Here is a 21189-nt window from a genome sequence, read left to right as displayed (position 1 = left end):
AACAGCTTCTTCATTATTTGTGTTTTGAGATTAATCTAAGGATTTGAATTATTCAGGTAACCATACCACAGATATAGAGGTTGGGTCTGGATGCATACGGTTAAAATTAAACATTCAAAACTGGATTCATGATTTTTTTTTCCCTTTAAATCAGTTTCACTTCTATTACTTCTTTTCAGAGAAGAGCACCATCATTAATCCAGTTGCACAAGTCAGAAATCTAGCCGGCATCTTTAACATTGAATTCTTCCTCACCACCTACATGTAATTGACCATCAGAAGCTTTTATTCTATAAATACCTCTTGAAAGTATGTACTCCCCTCCCTCCACTGTCATAGCAACCACCATCCTAGCTTAAGCTACCATCATACATCAGTAACTTCCCATTCCAAGTTGTAACTACTCTGGAATCTCTCCAGTGCAATCTGTTTTTCTTACTGCATTTGTATATTCATCCATTCATCTATTAATCAGTTCAATAAGTATATGGTAAATTACCTACTCAGGGTCAGACATTGTTCTAGAGACTTGGAAATATCAGTGAATAAAATAAAATATCTGCTTTCATGAAGAGAAATGTTTTAGCAGCAGGATATAAGCAATAAACAAAGCTACAGGATTACATAAAGAAATAATTATACAGATAAAGGAAAGGAATATGAAAGGTAAGTGATATGAAAAAATCAGGGGAAAAATACAGAACATGTGGAGGAAAGCTTTTTTGATACAATAATCATGAAAAGTTTCTCTAATAAGGTAATTTTGAGCAGCTACCTAAAGAAATTGTAGGAATTTATTTTGAGTGAGATGGCAATTCTTTAGAGAAATTTGCTCAGAAAAGTTACTTAACCTCTTTAAATTTTTTAAGGTTATTCTGGCTGCTGGGTGGCATTGACTCTGTAGAGGATATTGACAGTGAAAGAAGAGAACTAGTTATGGATCTACTCAAGGAGTCCATAGGAGTAGAAGGCAATGGCACCCCACTCCAGTGCTCTTGCCTGGAAAATCCCATGGACGGAGGAGCCTGGAAGGCTGCAGCCCATGGGGTCGCGAAGAGTCAGACAGGACTGAGCGACTTCACTTTCACTTTTCACTTTCATGCATTGGAGAAGGACATGGCAACCCACTCCAGTGTTCTTGCCTGGATAATCCCAGGGAGGGGGAGCCTGGTGGCTGCCCTCTATGGGGTCGCACAGTGTCGGACATGACTAAAGCGACTTAGAACCAGCAGCAGCAAGTAGTCCAGAAAAAAAAAAAAAAAATGATGATGATTGCAAAATTAGAAAGGTCATGACTTGAGAAGCTAAGGGAAATAGACATTTAATTTATCTTGAAGATGAAGCAGACAGGTGTGTGTGTCTGTGTGTGTCTGTGTGTGTGTGTGTGCGTGTGAAGGGAAAAAAAAAAAAAACAAGAGATCTGTTTGGGGATGTGCTGTTTTAAGTACCCATGAGTCTGTCTTGAGAACTCTTCAAGTGGCTGGTTGGAAGTCTGAGGTTTGGAACTGAAGATAATATATGGTCAATCTATAGATTATATCATGAGATTGCAGAGGACACCCTTGACAAGAAATGTATGGAAAAAGAATATAGTCCTGAGGTTTGAGTCTTGGGCATTACAGTATTTGAAGATCAGGATGATGAAAAGAAACTAGCATAGAGAACTTAGAAGAAACCACTAATGAAACAAGAGGGAAACTAAGAGTGCTGTGATCTCTGTTGGATTGAAATGGGATTGCTGTACCTTTCTGGCTGAAGTATCCACTGGCATTCAGCTTCCCATTCTCTCTATATATGCTTTTGTAGGGCTAAATACCTACAAACTACATATCACGCTCCCCCGACCATTGGGGAGTTTTCTGGATTCTTCTAATGTACTGAAAGGAGAGGAGAAGGTGATAGAAAGGGGGGTATTTTATTCTAATTATGGGGGCAGTTAAGACAGCAGCTATAATATTGACAGGGAAATTGAGTAAAGTGGCACATAACAGATGAGTTAGTGGAAGTTTCAGGAGATTCAGTAGTAGGACAAATTTCTATATTCTTACTCAGCAATAGTAGTTTGTTTCCAAAGAAAAGCAAGAAAAGAAAAGAAAACCTTCCTCAGTGATCAGTGCAAAGAAACAGAGGAAAACAATAGAATGGGGAAGACTAGAGATCTATTCAAGAAAATTAGAGATACCAAGGGAATATTTTATGCAAAGATGGGCTCAATAAAGGACAGAAATGGTATGTACCTAACAGAAGCAGAAGATATTAAGAAGAGGTGGCAAGAATACACAGAAGAACTGTACAAAAAAAGATCTTCATGACCCAGATAATCATGAAGGTGTGATCACTGACCTAGATCCAGACATCCTGGAATGTGAAGTCAAGTGGGCCTTACGAAGCATCACTATGAACAAAGCTAGTGGAGGTGATGGAATTCCAGTTGAGCTGTTTCAAATCCTGAAAGATGATGCTCTGCACTCAATATGCCAGCAAATTTGGAGAACTCAGCGTGGCCATAGGACTGGAAAAGGTCAGTTTTCATTTCAATCCAAAGAAAGACAATGCCAAAGAATGCTCACACTACCGCACAATTGCACTCATCTCACACACTAGTAAAGTAATGCTCAAATTTTTTCAAGCCAGGCTTCAACAGTATGTGAACTGTGAACTTCCAAATGTTCATGCTGGTTTTAGAAAAGGGAGGAACCAGAGATCAAATTGCCAACATCTGCTGAATCATTGAGAAAGCAAGAGAGTTCCAGAAAAACATCTACTTATGCTTTATTGACTATGCCAAAGCCTTTGACTGTGTGGATCAACCACTAACTGTGGAAAATTCTTCAAGATATAAGAATACCAGACCACCTGACCTGTCACTTGAGAAACCTGTATGCAGGTCAGGAAGCAACAGTTAGAACTGGACATGGAACAACAGACTGGTTCCAAATAGGAAAAGGAATGCATCAAGGCTGTATATTGTCACCCTGCTTATTTAACATATATGCAGAGTACATCATGAGAAACGCTGGACTGGAAGAAACACAAGCTGGAATCAAGATTGCCAGGAAAATATTAATAACCTCAGATATGCAGATGACCCCACCCTTACGGCAGAAAGTGAAGAGGAACTAAAAAGCCTTGATGAAAGTGAAAGACGAGAATAAAATGTTGGCTTAAAGCTCAACATTCAGAAAACGAAGATCATGGCATCTGGTCCCATCACTTCATGGCAAATAGATGGGGAAACAGTGGAAACAGTGACAGACTTTATTTTGGGGGGCTCCAAAATCACAGCAGATGGTGACTGCAGCCATGAAATTAAAAGATGCTACTCCTTGGAAGGAAAGTTACGACCAACCTAGACAGAATATTAAAAAGCTTTTTCCGACAAATGTCTATTTAGTCAAGGCTATGGTTTTTCCTGTGGTCATGTATGGATGTGAGAGTTAGACTATAAAAAAAGCTGAGTGCCAAAGAATTGATGTTTTTGAACTGTGGTGTTGGAGAAGACTCTTGAGAGTTGCTTGGACTTCAAGAAGATCCAACCAGTCCATCCTAAAGGAGATCAGTCATGAATATTCATTGGATGGTCTGATGTTGAAGTTGAAACTCCAATACTTTGGCCACCTGATGCGAAGAGCTGACTCATTTGAAAAAACCCTGATGCTGGGAAAGATTGAAGGCAGGAGGAGAAGCAGACAACAGAGGATGAGATGGTTGGATGGCATCACCGACTCAATGGACATGAGTTTGTGTAAAGTCTGGGAGCTGGTGATGGACAGGGAGGCCTGGCATGCTGCATCCATGGGGTCACAAAAAGTCAGACCCAACTGTGACTGAACTGAACTGAAGTAGCTTCACTGGGGGTAATTTTTCTAAAAGTTCCCCCTCATGGTTTCATTTAAAAACAGTCACAGCTCCTTGGTCTTCAGTCGAAAATATCCTCCCATTTGTTACTGCAACTCCTCCTGTACCTTTCTAATCATTGCCTGCATTTATTCCCATTCTGCTTGAACTATATAGTGATTTACCCTTTCCTGACAGAACCATGACCAGTATAGGGCTTGGTCTGAGATGTCTCTCAAAGGTGGAAATCTGAGGTTCAATGTCAGACTTGACTGAGCTAAAATACTGTGGTCAGTTCATTGCCAGTGTAAATGGAATGCTAATATTCCATGGGTAATGGTTTATGATATGACTTCAAGGTTAGGCATTTCAAAAGGACAAGATTACAGAATTGGAGGTCTAGGAAATAGATACGTAGATCGACCCTCTATAATGATCACCATGTGAGGGTATTCATGTCCAATACTAGTATTCTTCTGAGGACACATACAGAGAGAGTTCAGTAATTGGGGGGGGAAAGATATCAAAAGATGTCAAATCAATTTTGTGTTATCTTTTCAATCACCTGGGGCTTGTTCACTGAGTTTATATACCAACTGTCCTGAGTATCCAGTATAGAGATAACGCATAAACTTGACCTCGTCAAAGATGAGCTGAATAACAGTATAGCCATGGTAATATTAATTGCCCTATCTAAAATTCTTTAGTAGTTTCCCATTTCTCTTAGGATAAAGACCAAAGTAATATTGATTTACAATTTCTATGTAATGTAGCCATGTATCAATTAGGATAATTGAGGTAATCCTGCAGTAATAAATATCCCAGTCTCCTCTCAGGCTTAAGTTATTTATTTTTAATGGTTTCTTTCTCCATCATGCTAATGTCTATTGTGGGCTGACTGAAGCATCACATAATCCTGTGTTGTTTTTTTTTTTTTTTTTTTTTTTGAAGAACCCAGACTGAGAGATCAACAATCATCTGAAGTTGTGCTGGTTGCTTCAAAGGGAGAATATGGTAAATCCCTTTCATTTCATTAGCCAGTTTATATCACATGCAGGGTCAGACCTGACTTCATGAAGTGAAGAAATATCACAGTGATGAGGAAAACTAGAACTGTTACTGCAGTCCACTATTTGAATCAGATTTTCAGTTTATTCTCTTTCCTACATCTGTATCATCCTTGTTCACCAGAAAAGACAGACCAAGTCCCATAAAATCACTGCATCCAGCTTAACTTCCAATCTTTGGCTACTGCTAAGTAGTCTGCAGTTGTGTCTGGACATGGGTCCTGCCAGGGTCCAGCCCCAGTGGATCCAGGGAATTCGAAATGGGGACGGAGTCGGCGTCTTAGGAAAGAAATATTTAATTAGAGATATAAAGAGAGATTAGGAAAGAATAGTGTAGTAGGAAAATTAGTGGAGAAAAGAGGCTGATATTCCTTGGTTTACAGAGAAAGCTAATAAAGTCTCAAGACAAGAAACTTGCACCGTCTACGTTAGGCCACAGGTGCCTGCTTGAATAGCGGAGAGTGCCCCACCTTGGGCTCCCTCTCGCGTGGGTCTTAGAAGCCCGGGCAAATAAGTAGACATGGAGAGCCTCTTCGTTCCACGGGATCAGCCTGAAAAGGAGAGGGAGGGAAAGGGAGAAAGAGAGAGAGTGTTGACATGGGGGGAGCCAGATTTCCAAGAAACCAGTTCGAGAAACTGGTCTGAGAGACTAGTCCGTCCTTTATTGTCCAGGAAAGCTTTTGATACTTTTGTTTGTACATAGAGATCAATGGATAATACAAAGTTATGCAGGGTCAGCCGCCCTGACCCTTATCAAGACCAGGCTTTCTTTCTGCAAATCTTTCTGTATACAAAAGGTCTCAGGTGATTTACATTACCTTCTGGCCAAAAGGCCTGTTAACATTTTATGGCTCTCTTCCTTAATGAATGTTAATCTCACTTTCCCTGTAGTGTTTTTCTTTCATCTGCATCACCTTCAAAGTACTAAATAAAGTTACATTAAAAGATATGAAAACTTGGCAGCAAGTATTGGCTCAACAATGAAACCCTTAATCAGTTTTATTCTAATGATTTTTCCTAGAATTTCTTAAGTTTTCAGTTGGGAGGCTATAAACAATTCACATGTGCAGTTGTAAGAATCCAGATAGACCAGTCAGGTAAGTTAGAAAGCTATCAGAGGGGTTTAAGTCAAGATATTCTTTTTACGCCCAGGAGACTCATTAACTGGAGCTCTAAGTTAATTCCTTTTAGAGGAAGGTGGTGGGGGACAGCCCCTGTTAATGTCAGAAGCATAAGCGAAAAGCACAGTGCAGTAAGGCAGGCAGACTCTCAGTGCAGTAAGGCAGGCAGACTCTGGTTTCTGCGCAAGCAGATCCAGCGAGGCTCCCTTAAGGCCTGACTCACCTTTGCCTGTTGGGCCCCTTAACCTCATGACCTTTGCCATGGGCGGGACTCCTCGTGCTGGCTCCCGGCAGGGTCCTTTTGATCCAAAACCTATGAACTGAAATAGAAGTTACTTGACACACACATACCCAAAATGCAATGGCAAGACTAGGACAGGATAATCACAGTAAACAGTTCCATTCAGAAGGCAGAAGAATGTAAGTGATACAGAGATCACTGGTTCATAGCAGTTCTGAAATCTGTTGGGCAGATAGTGTAAGGACATTTATCTGGTGATAGAAATGATTAAACACGAGTGTTGTTAATTGAGGGAAACTGCACAGTGTATAATTACTCATTGTCCTTGACTCTGCCTCTGGGAGCTCTTTATTATTCCATTGAGCTTCCCATATGTATAAATTAGAATATAAGTTTACCCTGGCCACTGAATTATTTTCTAGCCTGCTTCCTTTCGATAAAAACAGGACCAACAGTAATTGGTGGTTTATTGTGATTGCTTTTGTTTATTATAGTTGTTGTTGCTGGTGTTGTCCAGACTCTTTGGCGTCCAACTCAAAAGTTATATCTCTTGACTCCAGTAAATTCCACAGTTCTTTTATCAACAAGCCTCTTATCTTAAAAAACTTCTTTCCCATCTCTCTCCCCTCTCTCTTCTTTTGCTCTTCCGCCTCTACCTCTTCTTCCCCTTCCCTTGCCTCATGTTCCTCTTCTTTTCACTGCCTCTTGCTCCCTCTGTCTCTCACACATACTTTTATTTCTAGTTAAAATTATTTTGTGATTATTAGACTGTAATTTAGTTGGAAAAACAGCATACTTGGTTCCCCTTCTTTGAGCCACTTTTATCCAGTTGGAAGGATGTTCACACTCTCAGATGAATCTCTACTCAGAGGAATTGTAATCCATTTAGCAATTTTCACCCTGAGTATAATGGCTTGATTTGACCCTTGCCACTATGTTCCAAAGCATTTTTCAATATTTTCTTGTAATATTTTGATTTATGAAGCAGTTACCATATCTCATTTCAAGAAAGCAGAAAACTACAAAATCACACGTTAAGTTGGAGAACTTGGATGTATTTCCACATTAATGATTGCCACCACCCTCTATGTATTTCTTAAACCTAATTTCTTCCCATCCATGCCTATATTCTGTCATTTTCCACACTGGCCTCTCAGTTCCTCATCTACATAATCCTCTCACCTGATACAGGGACTTCTCCCAAACTAAATAATCTTATTCCCCTTATTCATCAAGTTTACCCCTGTCTCGTGTGTAAGACCTCATCTCTTATAATACTTACTCAGAGAAGCCTGCCTGCCTTTATTTGCATGACTCAGTCGAACATCTCCATCATAGATTCTTAGTTCTGGGTACTCTGTGTGCCTCTATTTAGATTACTATCATGTGAGCAAGGGTTTTATATTTTCATCATTGTATCCATAGCACTGCCCTTTGCCTGAGACTTAATGGGTGCTAAATACTTACTTAAGTGATGGATGCAGCAGAAAAAGACAAATACTTTTTTTTTTTTTCCCACCACCTCTTATATTCAATTAAGAGTGTGTGCATGCTCAGTTGTGTCCAACTCTTTGCAACCCCATGGATGATAGCCCCCAGAGCCACCTGGTAAGCCTCAATTATGAGTAGTCAAGCCCATATCAATGTGTGATACTATTTCTCTCCCACCTGACTTCCCCCTCTTATTACCAATGTTATCACCTGGCTTCTTATAGCCTGTATCATTACATGACCTCAATATTTGCTGCCACATATAAAGTATTGTGCACCTACAGCCATACTAGCATCATGGCTCCATTCAAAGACCTCCAAGAGTAGTTAAAAATAAACTAAAAATACTATTTCTGAAAATCACCCCCGTATTGTATATTTTATCAGCATGAAAGTGTTAGTGGCTCAGTTGTGTCTGACTCCTTTGTGACCCCATGGACTGTAGCCCACCAGGCTCCTCTGCCCAGGGAATTCTACAGGCAAGAATACTTGAGTGGGTTGCCATTTCCTTTTCCAGGGGATTTTCCCAACCCAGGGATTGAACCTGGGTCTCCCACAATGCAGGTGGATTCTTTACAGTCTGAGCCACCAGGGAAGCCCAACTTAGTGTGTAAGTGCCCCAACTTCTGATGTCAGGAACATTCTGGAGCTACCCTTCACTAGAGAAGTTGATCTGAAGCCTATGAAATTAGAATCCCAAACAAAATTATCTCCAGAGCCCATAAGACCTCACCCGACAGTCACAAAACATTTGCATTTTCAGTTCCCCACTCAGGAGGCAATTGTCTTGCTCATGCAACAGAAATGAAAGACTGCTCAGTATTTCCCTGTGGGGGGTTAGGCTAAACTAATCCAGAACTTTTTTCTCTGTGAAGGCCTACATTACTTCTTAATCACTTGATTCCACCAAGAGGCTGCTGATTCTCCTCTCCCAAATAGATAGCTGTCTGAAGTTGGCCTCTGTGGTATGGAAGGCGGGTATGAATGCCAAACATGGAACAGACTGAAAGAGCCAAGACTGAGCACACAAATCACCTCCCCAGAATTCCCCAATGCAGAGAATGGATTTCACTGCTTTGTTAGTTATGCTACCAGAGTGCATCCCTAATGCCTCTTCTCTTCATTCATGAGTGTTTAAACATTTTAATGAATATGTTATTTACTGTAATAAAGTCAGAGTGTGCTATTAAATTAATAGAGCAGTGTAACCAAGAATCCCTTAACAACAATTTATCCCTGCTCAGAATTACTGAATTCTAAACACAAGATTTCTGGCCGTTTGAATCCTTTGCTGGTCTACAGATATTGCATAAATACTCTTTAGCTGCAAATAATAAAATCAGATTGAATTTAATGTGTATGTGTGTGTATGCATGTGTACCTATGCATATTATTCATCAACATGGTCTTTAAAGTAGTGTCTTCTGGAGATAAAGAGCCTAGTTCAAATGCCAGCCTTACTAGCTGGTTATCCTTAGGCAAGTTATATTCTTTATAAGCCATAGTTTTCTCATCTATAAAATGAGAAGAATATGGAGTTTCCCGCCTTGGGTTGTTTGGGCTTCCCTGATGGTTCAGTGGTAAATCCACATGCCATGCAGGAGATGTGAGTTTGATTCCTGAGTCAGGAAGATCCCCTGGAGAAGGAAATGGCAATGCACTCCAGTATTCTAGCCTGGGAAATCCCATGGACAGAGGAGCCTAGCAGGCTGCAGTGGATGGGGTCTCAAACGAGTCAGACACAAGTTAGTGACTGAACAACAGCAACAACACTGGGTTGTTCAAATAAAACAAGAGATTATGCATGAAACATGATGCCTGACACACATTAAGGCTGTAAATATTAGCCATTGATATCAAAAGAGCTGATCTTGGTCACCACTAACTTTTAGAACTTTTTGAAAATTAGAAAAGTCCCCCTCTTCTTGCAACAGAAGCAAAATGGGTCAAATTTTGGCACTCTGTGTGTGGAGTATGAACTGGATTTCAGCCCACAGACACCCTTTTAGTTGACAAGAGTACAACTTGTCTAACCAAGAGTACTGGGCCCAGGAGTTACCTTGCCTCCGTCCTCACTACTTCAGTCACACATAGTTTCTTTTTACCTTCATTCATCATTTTTAAAATTTGGGGATGAGTATGGTTTCACATAATCAATGGAAAATGATCTCTAAAAAGAATTTCTGTTTCTTCTTTGGAGTAGATCTCCCAAAGGAAAGAATTTTGTCTTTTTATCTCTGATTCCTCAGCACCTAGCTCAGAACTTATCCTGTAATGGAAATTCAATAAATGACTGTTGAATGAGTGAATAAATAAATTAATAACAAATAATTTTGCCACTTAATAACCTAAAATTCAAGCTAGGCTTAAATTGATAAATCCTATTAGTGAGAATTTCTCTCACTAATAATTTAAATATCTCTAATACCATGATAACACAAATATTTAACATAGTTCCAAAGAGTCATTCTATATCATAAAAATCATAATAAGCACATGTGATTGGGAAAGAGGACCCAAATGATATGGAAAATTAAGCTCTTAACCAGACAGTGACCTCTAGATAGGAAGTGATCCAAATTTAGGGAACTATTTCTAGCTTCAGGTTTCTTCAGAACAGTCTTGCTGTTTCTTAATCAGGCTCAAATTCCATGACTACACAGCCAATCTAGGGTAATAAGTGATACTGAAATGTCCAAACAATTGACTCCCTCTCCTGCTGCTGTTTCCCTGAATTAGCCAATTATTTGATTTCTAGTCTATAAAAACAAGACAATTTTTTGAGTTCTAGTCTATAAAAACAAAGACATCTAGTCTATAAAAACAAAAACAAAGACATTTTTCCTCCAAAGACATCCAAAGAATGTACTTCAGAATCTTCTCGCATTCAGATAGTATGGCAAGAACCAAACACAAATATAGAACCATAACACTGGCTCAGTCAATGAAACACAGCAGTGCAAAAATACAATCATATTACGTAAAATCTTGATACAAAGGCAGAGTTTGCAGCATGTCAAAGACAGTGAAATGTATTTGCATTAGTTCAGTTTCACAGCCTAAAAAGGAAAATCTAAATAGTTGAAGCAATCTTTTAAAATTATAACCTAACCAACAAAGCCTACCCTGACTGTTATATTTAAATTATAGTTTTTTTCCATATCTCACTGCCTCCTTCATTTCTTGGCCCTCCTAATATGGCTCTGAAATTTATTTTATCAATAGAATTCATCCTTTCTGATTTGTCATAACTCTTAATGGCTTACTATGGCTGCTGTTGCTTGTCTGTCTCCACCCAATGTGTGTGTGTGTTATCTCACTACTATATGCCAGGGATCTAGAACCCAACCAAGTGTGGATCAAGGCTCTCAATAAATACTTTCTGAATGAATGAATGTCATTTCTTTGAAATATTTTATTTTCTACTACATATTCATTAAATCCATTGATGAAGGCTATGCATCCTTCCTGTCTCTGTTTCATCCTTCTTCTTCTTGCCCACATCACTACAAACCTATGGACTCCTGTTACATGATGGATATGCACATTCTTTCCTATATCAGGACCGTCTCACATGTTGTTCCCTTGGAATACGCTCCTCTCTACTTCCTCCTTCTACCAGTCCCCCGTTCCCTTAATTTGCCAAGTTCTTAATGGTTAATTATCTTTCTAAAGGTTATTTTTCTATAGGGTCTTCCTTTATTATCCTAAGCATCTCCCTGCCCACCCCCCGACATATATACACATCTTTATTTTTCTCCATCTTAGTGGTAAACACAATTTACAGATTTTGTTTTCCCTCTCTGTTCCTCTGTTAGACTCTGTGCCATGAGAATAAGAATTTCATATTTCCCTAGTGGTTTCCCAGACTCAGCACATAACAGACACTCCCCAAAGTTGAATAAGTGAGTAGACAATTCCATTCTCTCAGAACAATGCTCTTTAGTTTCTTTTTCAAAGGATTTTTTAAAAAAGAATATACAATGCATATCTTCAGTGTGCTTGACCCTTTATTTTCACGATTTAGACTTCTGACTCTAATTTAAAGTGACAATTAATATGTTCATTCTTCGTTAAGTTAGCATGGCCAGGCAGTGCTTTACCTACAGCTATTCAGAAGTTTCCAGAGTTTAGTGTCATGACTGAAACTAATACAACGCTTGAGCATCTTCTCCCTAATGTTTTTGGGAATATGTTTGTGAGAGATTAGACTTATGGGAAATGATTTACACTAGTTAATTACTGATGTGTCCATACTCATACATTTTATTCTCATCTGAATCAATATGCAATTCAGACTAGCCCTAAATCCGCTCCACTTTTATTTCATATAAATTTATTACTCCTCACTCAGTGCTGTAAAGTTTAATTAAAGCTAGTGACTGCAACTTGATTACTCTAATTACTTGACACATAGTTTGTGAGCATTTACAATGCTAAGTGCTAAGCAGGGATCAATTCCTCCTATTTTGTATTAAACTATTTTTTTGACCACCATCCATAGAAAAGAAATTTTGCAGGTCCCTAGAGAGTATGCAATCTACAGTCTGTCTTCAGTGAGTGAAGGAATTGGACATGCCTAAACTCATAATTTAGTCATTGTGTTTGTTGTTTTGTTTGCTTATATGTTTGTTTCAGAAAACTTGGAATATATCCACAAATATATATTTATTAAAAGTGCACCATAAAATTGTGACTTTTTTTTTTTTAAGTCATGACTCCACTACCCCCTCTTACTCACTTCCATCCTTATACTGTCATTATCTGCTGGTCTGGATTTTCCTTCCAGGCCACTGACTATTCAAAGCATCTCCCTGAAGATGGCTGTGATTATCACAAATTCCTTATATCTCAACTCTTTGACTTATGTAATATTTACATCTATTACTACCTCATTTTTGTTCATTCACATATTACCTAACATTACTTTCAGAAGTTTCATGAGTGGGTATCTTGTTTTCATGGCAGGTAATCACCATGACAAAAAATACAATCACTTTCCTTAAATGAATTTTTATAGTGTTAGGAAAAAAATTCTTCTATATTTGAACAATAATATAAAAAATAACTATACATTTACTCTTTAGGATGTATTTAAAATTAAAAATTGAGTTACTTTCTCTAATCCTAAACTTCTCTTCCCTACCCCCATCATCACATTTATCCCCAGATGTGCCTATTATAAAGCATTTGGTACCAGAATTTATTTTTTCCTGCTCTGAAACTTTCTAAGTCCTTCACCACTTAAGCTCTATACTATGAGTAAGCTCTATACTCATCCTCCAAAAAGGGAGGATCAAAGGCCCATATTGGGAAACACACTCACTGTGGTCCCCTCACTGCTTTCAGAGGAGACCCCCCCACCAACTTATGTTCCATCAACGCAACCATTTGTCTGAGCCTCATACTCATCAAGTGACAAAGAATCTCAGGTACAGACTTTTGAGTTTGTTCCAAATTGAGACTTTCTCTCTGTCTCCCTGCAGGTACATTCAGTCCTAAAACTACAGACACAAAGAAGACAGACAGATAGAAGAGGTGAAACTACAGAACAGAGGAGAAAATCTTGAGATTTCTAGATCACTGGAAGGACTCTCTGAAAGAAAAGAGTCCCTTGACGTCATTGTCTTCACAAGCTTTCAAATCCATAACTCTAAAGAAATATTAAAGAATCACAGTGGCAGTAAAATCTTCATTTGAAGTTCATGCCTATAAAGTTTACCCATCTGGTACTTTAAATATTTCAAAGTTCTATTTATATGTCTTTATTTTTCCATTTTCCTAGGGAGAACTCCTTCATACAAAGCTTTGAGTTTCTTTTAATTGGATAAATTTGACATGTAGTATTGTGGAAACTTAAGTATATGTTATATTAGTTTGATGCATTTATATATTATGATATAGTTGTCATTGTAATGATATTTATCACAATACTTATAGTACAAGGTCACTATCTATATTAAACAAATTGTACATTAAATCTCTATGGCTGCTTTAGCACTTGTTATAAGTTTGTACCCTTAAACACTAGCAATCTTATCCTTGCACCCACCCCTCAACCCCCAGTAAGCACCATTTTACTTTTTTTTTTTACATATTTGATCGTTTAAAAAATATTCTACATATAATTAATATCATACAATACTTGTCTTTCTCTAAGTTTATCTCACTTAGCATAATGTGCTCAAGGTCCATCCATGTTATTGCAAATGGCAGGATTTGCAATAACTCCTTTTTCATGGCCGAATAAATAGTTCATTATGTATATATACTTTTTAATCTATCCATTCATTGATGGCATCTGAGAACTATAAAAATTTTTAATAGATGGTTTACAAGGATAGTTCAAGGAATCATCCTTGAAGTTTTTCTTAAGATTTTTATTATTATATTTCACCAAGGAAATAGAGTGGGCAATTTAGTAAATCTCTCCCAAACACAAGGGAAAAGCCTGTGGTGAGAACTGTGAGCAACTGTTTTGTTTTCAGTGCCAACAGACTAGAGAATTCTTCCAAAGGGTAATGATTAAAATGACAGGTTCCATATACCCATTTAACTTGCTTCTTCCTGAACCCTTATTAAATTTACATTGAAGGTCATTTTTTTAAAGACACAGGACTAGAAAAAATACAATATTCATAAAATATGGAAGCTAGAAGGTAGAGGAATGTGTGGTAACTGATTTTGTAGGCTGAGAGCCAAATCGTACACCTAGATCTTTGGTGGCAAAAGCTGGCAAGCGAATCAGTTTTATTAAAGAATCCTCAAGAGGGTCAGCCCCTAAGATACTCTTGAAATGGAAGGGGGACCAGGTTGAGGGTTAACTTAAGTGCATTGAGTGGAATCTGTCCTATTACGTTCCTGTCCCCACACCACATTTTGGGAAAGTGTTCCTCCCTCAGTTTCTACTCTGACATGTAAGGACTCTTGGAAGTTGCTATTATATCCTAATAAATTAGCAAAACAGCTGAAAAAATAATAAAAACAATTCTTCTTAAATCCACCAGAAATGAGGTCAGTGAGCAAAGAGCTGTGCCTCCAAATTGGAGAGAGAGAGAGAGAAATGTGAACAGAGAATCACTTAAGCAAATCCCAGAAGCAAAAACCTCCTGAGGACAAGTGTGGGGTAGGAAAACTGAACTGTAATTGACAAAGTCCTTGAAGCTTAGTATGCAAGTCTGAGAGTTAAAAACTACAGGGGATCCAAAATATACTAGCAGCTCTTATAACTCAATACCAGAAAAGCAAACAACCCAATCAAAAAGTGGGGAAAAGGCCTAAACATACATTTCTCCAAAGAAGACATACAGATGGCTAACAAACACATGAAAAGATGCTTAACATCTCTCATTATTAGAGAAATGTAAATAAAAATTATAATGAGATATTACCTCACAGTGGTCAGAATGGCTATCATCAAAAAGTCTACAAAAAATAAATACTGAAGAGGGTATGGAGGAAAATGAATGCACTTGCACTGTTGGGAATATAAATTGATACAGCCACTACGGAAGACAGTATGGAGATTCGTTAAGAAACTAGGAGTAAAACCACCATATGACCCAGCAGTCCTACTCCTAGGCATAGGAGTAGGAAACCAAAATTGAAAAAGACACATATATCCCAATGTTCACTGCAGGACTCACTATTTACAATAGCTAGAACATGGAAGCAACCTAGGTGTCCTTTGACAGATGAATGGATAAAGAAGTTGTAGTACATATACACAATGGAATATTACTCAGCCATTAAAAGGAAAGCATTTGAGTCAGTTTTAATGAGGTGGATGAACCTACAGCCTATTATACAGAGTGAAGTAAGTCAGAAAGAGAAAGATTAATATAATATGCTAACACATATATACGGAATCTAGAAATGTGGTACTGATGAAATTATTTGCAAAGCAAGAATGGAGACACAAACATAGAGAACAGACTTATGGACATGGGCAGAGGGGAGGAGAGGGTGATGGGCACGGAGAGAGTAACATGGAAACTTACATTACCATATGTAAAATAGATAGCCAAAGGGAATTTGCTGTATGGCTCAGGAAACTCGAACAGGGGCTCTGTATCAACCTAGAGGGGTGGGATGGGGAAGATGGGAGGGAGGGAATATATGTATACCTGTGGCAGATTCATGGTGATGTTTGACAGAAAACAGCATAATTCTGTAAAGCAGTTATCCTTCAATTAAAAAATTAAAAAGAGATAAATCCATTAGTGGTGGGGGAAACTACAGGGGACCTAGTCATAGGGGGAATCCTCACACCTTTGCAAGTTTTACCTCCTGGAGCTTGACCAGATTCTCATGCCTGGAGAAAAGTCATCTTCTGCTTCCAGCAGGAGATGGAAAAACACCAAATGAAATACACCAAAGCATCCCCTCTTCTTACCAAGGTCTTCCCCCATGAGAAAAACTACTTTATCAGTCACTAAACTATCTGGGCTTTTTCAGAGCCTCACCTAACTAGAGGAAGAACATACACCCTGCTCTAGCCCACTCAAGACTTCCCCAAGGGAAAAGGGAAATACCCAACTCTGTGCCACTTTGGCATCCTGTCTTAACTGGGGGAAAGGAGAGGGAAACAGAGAAGCATTGAAGTTCAGTCAAAAGGCACAAGCTTACTAAAAGTCTCTTTCTATTTCTCTATTGAAACCACAAAAACTAAAAAGTGGTGTAATATAAAAATAGGAACAAAGAACAAAGGCAATGAGTAAAAAGAAATAACAAATTTGGTAGGTATTATTCCATTGTATCAATAATCATTTAAAACTCCAATGGTCTAAATACACAAACTAAAAAAAAAAAACAAAAAAAAATTTCGTTGGTTGGTCAAAAGGTCTAACTATATAAGAAACTCACTCAAAAAGATACTTATAAGGTCAAAAGTCAGAAGATGGAAAAATATATACCATGCTGCTGCTGCTGCTGCTAAGTCGCTTCAGTCGTGTCCGACTCTGTGCAATCCCAGAGAGGGCAGCCCACCAGGCTCCGCCATCCCTGGGATTCTCCAGGCAAGAACACTGGAGTGGGTTGCCATTTCCTTCTCCAATGCATGAAAGTAAAAAGTGAAAGTAACACTAATGAAAAGAAAAGTAGGAGTAGCTATATTACTGGTAGAGCAGAAATTAAAAGCAAAGAAACAGAAATAAATTCAGGGATAAAGAGGAGCATTCTATAATGATGACAGTGTAAATTCTCCAAGGAAATCCCTAATTTGCATGTGCCTAAAAAAGAGCTCCAAAATACATAGACAAAATGATAAAACTGCAGGAAGAAACAGATGAATCCACTATTATAGTTGGGTATATCAGAGGGCATATATTTTAACTCATTCTGCAAGGTCAGCATTACTCTATTACCAAAACCAGATGAAAACATTACAAGAAAATTATAGACCAGTATTTCTCATGAATATACACGCAAAAAATTTCAACAAAATATAAGCAAGTCAATTCTGTGTATAAAAAATTATACCTTGACCAAAGTGGGATTTCTCCCAAGTATGCAATATGCAAGCCTGATTCCATATTCAAAAATCAATTAATGTAGTCCATCACATGAGCAGGCTAAAGAAGAAAAATCTAGTTAATCATATTAATAGATGAAGAGAAAGAATTTGACAAAATTCAACACTCAGGATAAAAATGCAGGAAACTATAAACAGAACTTCAACTTGATAAAGATTACACACACACTTGCAACTAACAGCATTTGGTGATAAGAAACTCAAAGCTTTTCCGCTAAAATCAGGAATAAAGCAAGAATGTTCACCCTCACACATCTTTTTAACATCATACTCTAAGTCATAATTATTGCAACATAACAAGAAAAGGAAATAAAATACATACAAATTGGTTGGGATGAAATATATAATTCTCTGTTCACAAGTGACAAGATTATCTATGTAGAAAATTCAAAGGATTAAACAAAAACTTCTCTCAGACTAGTAATTATAGAAAGGTTACACGAAAGATGTTTATACAAGAGCCAATTGCCTTCCTATATATCAGCAACGAACAGGTAAAATTCGACATTAAAAAATACCACAAATTTAGTGGCTTAGAGCAATCTACATTTATTGTCTCATTTTTTGTGTGGGTCAGGAGTTCAGGAATGACTACCTGAGTCCTCCAATTCAGTCTATGTAAGTCTGTAAGCAAGGAATAAGCTAGGACTGGGGTCTCATCTGAAAGGGCAACTGGTGTAGGATTTACTTCAAGACCATGTGGTTGTGCTGTCGGAATTCAGGTCAGTCAGTACTATTGGACTGAGGAATTAATGTCTTTGTGGGCCAACAGCCAGAGGCTGGCCTCAGTTCTTTGCCACGTGGACCTCTCCATAGGGTATCTCATCATGTGGAGGTTACACCCTTTCCTTCATCTTCCATCCACACATTCCTGTGTCTCCTTTCCCATATAAATATCTCCCATACAACACTTAGGGGCTATTTACTGTCAAGGTCAAGAGTGCTTTTTTTTTTTTTTTTTTTTTAATTGGAGCATAGTTGATTTACAATGTTGTGTTAGTTTCAGGTATATGGCAAAATGAGTCAGTTATCACAGAGTATTGAACAGCATCCCCTATGCTATACAGTGGTGGTTCTTATTAGTTATCTATTTTATATATAGTAGTGTGTATATGGAGAGAGCAATGGCAACCCACTCCAGTACTCTTGCCTGGAGAATCCCATGGATGGAGGAGCCTGGTGGGCTGCAGTCCATGGGGTCACTAAGAGTCAGACACGACTGAGCAACTTCACTTTCACTTTTCACTTTCATGCATTGAAGAAGGAAATGGCAACCCACTCCAGTATTCTTGCCTGGAGAGTCCCAGGGATGGGGGAGCCTGGTGGGCTGCCGTCTATGGAGTCGCAGAGTCGGACACAACTGAAGTGACTTAGCAGCAGCAGCAGCAGCAGTGTGTATGTTGGAGAAGGAAATGGCAACCCACTCCAGTATTCTTGCCTAGAGAATCTCAGGGATGGGGGAGCCTGGTGGGCTGCCATCTATAGGGTCGCACAGAGTCAGACACAACTGAAGCAACTTAGCAGCAGCAATAGCAGTGTGTATGTGTCAGTCCCAATTTCTCAGCTTATCCCTTTATCCCTTCCCCATAGGATTTCCATGGTGGTTTAAACTGTAAAGTGTCTACCTGCAATGTAGTAGACCTGGGTTTAATCCCTGGGTCAGGAAGAGCCTCTGGAGAAAGTAATGGCAACCCACTCCAGTATTCTTGCCTGGAAAATTCCACAGATAGAAGAGCCTAGCAGGCTACAGCCCATGGGTTCGCAAAGAGTTGGCCATGACTGAGCAACCAGCACTGTCCCTTCCCCCTGGTAGTCATAAGTTTGAATGCTTTTCTTAAAGAGAAGAAAAACCGATTGTGGGACTAGATCACATTGGTTCAAATCAGTGACGAAATATACAAACCTCTTCATTAGGAGCTCTCAGGGTCAGACTGCTGCCTATGTGGTATGACCAGACTCCCAATTCTTAAATAGATAGAGAGGAAGAGGACTGCAGTTTTATCAAATGATAATGCTAGTGTACAACTGTCTCCTTATGACTATGGTTTTACAAGCCACCTGCCATACAGCTAACACAGAAAAAGTCATGACTGTTTTTTTTTTTCCTTACATATGAAGTTAAGTGGCAAACCCTCAAGAAACACACAATGTGATTATTTCACCAGTTTCACTCTGTTAAAAACAGAGAGCGTCATCTCTCCTTTTGAACGCACTACTGTGTTAAGAAACAGAGACTCTGTGTGAGAAACCTCCTTTAAGGAGATTCTTTTCTTGAAAGTGAAAGTGAATTTGCACAGTGTCTCCAACTCTTTGCAACTCTATGGACTATAGCCCACCAGGCTCCTCTGTCCATGGGATTTTCCAGGCAAGAATACTGAAGTGGGTTGCTATTTTCTTCTCCAGGGGATCTTCCCAACCCAGAGATCGAACTCAGGTCTCCCACACTGCAGGCAGACTCTATACCCTCTGAGCCACCAAAGAATCACTTCACGTTTTCAGTACAGTTCAGTTCAGTCGCTCAGTCATGTCCAACTCTTTGTGACCCCATGAATCACAGCATGCCAGGCCTCCCTGTCCATCACCAACTCCCAGAATTCACTCAGACTCGCATCCATCTAGTCAGTGATGCCATCCAGTCATCTCATCCTCTGTCGTCCCCTTCTCCTCCTGCCCCCAATCCCTCCCAGCATCAGAGTCTTTTCCAATGAGTCACCTCTTCACATGAGGTGGCCAGTGTACTGGAGTTTCAGCTTTAGCATCATTCCTTCCAAGGAACACTCAGGGCTGATCTCCTTCAGAATGGACTGGTTGGATGTCCTTGCAGTCCAAGGGACTCTCAACAGTCTTCTCCAACACCACAGTTCACAAGTATCAATTCTTCAGTGCTCAGCTTTCTTCACAGTCCAACTCTCACATCCATACATGACTACTGGAAAAACTATAGCCTTGACTAGATGGACCTTTGTTGGCAAAGTAATGTCTCTGCTTTTCAATATGCTATCTAGGTTGGTCATAACTTTTCTTCCAAGAAGTAAGCGTCTTTTAATTTCATGGCTGCAGTCACCATCTGCAGTGACTTTGGAGCCCCAAAAAACAAAGTCTGACACTGTTTCCACTGTGTCCCCATCTATTTCCCATGAAGTGATGGGACCAGATGCCATGATCTTCGTTTTCTGAATGTTTAACTTTCAGCCAACCTTTTCACTCTCCTCTTTCACTTTCATCAAGAGGCTTTTTAGTTCCTCTTCACTTTCTGCCATAAGGGTGGTATTATCTGCATATCTGAGGTTATTGATATTTCTCCCAGCAATCTTGATTCTAGCTTTTGTTTCTTCCAGCCCAGCATTTCTCATGATGTACTCTGCATATAAGTTAAATAAGCAGGGTGACAATATACAGGCTTGACGTACTCCTTTTCCTATTTGGAACCAGTCTGTTGTTCCATGTCCAGTTCTCACTGTTGCTTCCTGACCTGCATATAGGTTTCTCAAGAGGCAGATCAGGTGGTCTGGTATTCCCATCTCTTTTAGAATTTTCCACAGTTTATTGTGATCCACACAGTCAAAGGCTTTGGCATGTCAATAAAGCAGAAATAGACGTTTTTCTGGAACTCTCTTGCTTTTTCCATGATCCAGCGGATGTTGGCAATTTGATCTCTGGTTCCTCTGCCTTTTCTAAACCCAGCTTGGACATCAGGAAGTTCATGGTTCACGTATTGCTGAAGACTGCCTTGGAGAATTTTGAGCATTACTTTACTAGCGTGCAAGATGAGTGCAATTGTTTGGTAGTTTGAGCATTCTTTGGCAATGCCTTTCTTTGGGACTGGAATGAAAAGTGACCTTTTCCAGTCCTGTGGCCACTGCTGAGTTTTCCAAATTTGCTGGCACATTGAGTGCAGCA

The sequence above is a fragment of the Capricornis sumatraensis genome, chromosome 16, assembly GCF_032405125.1.
Source record: "Capricornis sumatraensis isolate serow.1 chromosome 16, serow.2, whole genome shotgun sequence".
Lineage (NCBI taxonomy): Eukaryota > Metazoa > Chordata > Mammalia > Artiodactyla > Bovidae > Capricornis > Capricornis sumatraensis.
The sequence above is the reverse complement of the archived record's forward strand: the minus strand, read 5'-3'. Positions refer to the sequence as shown.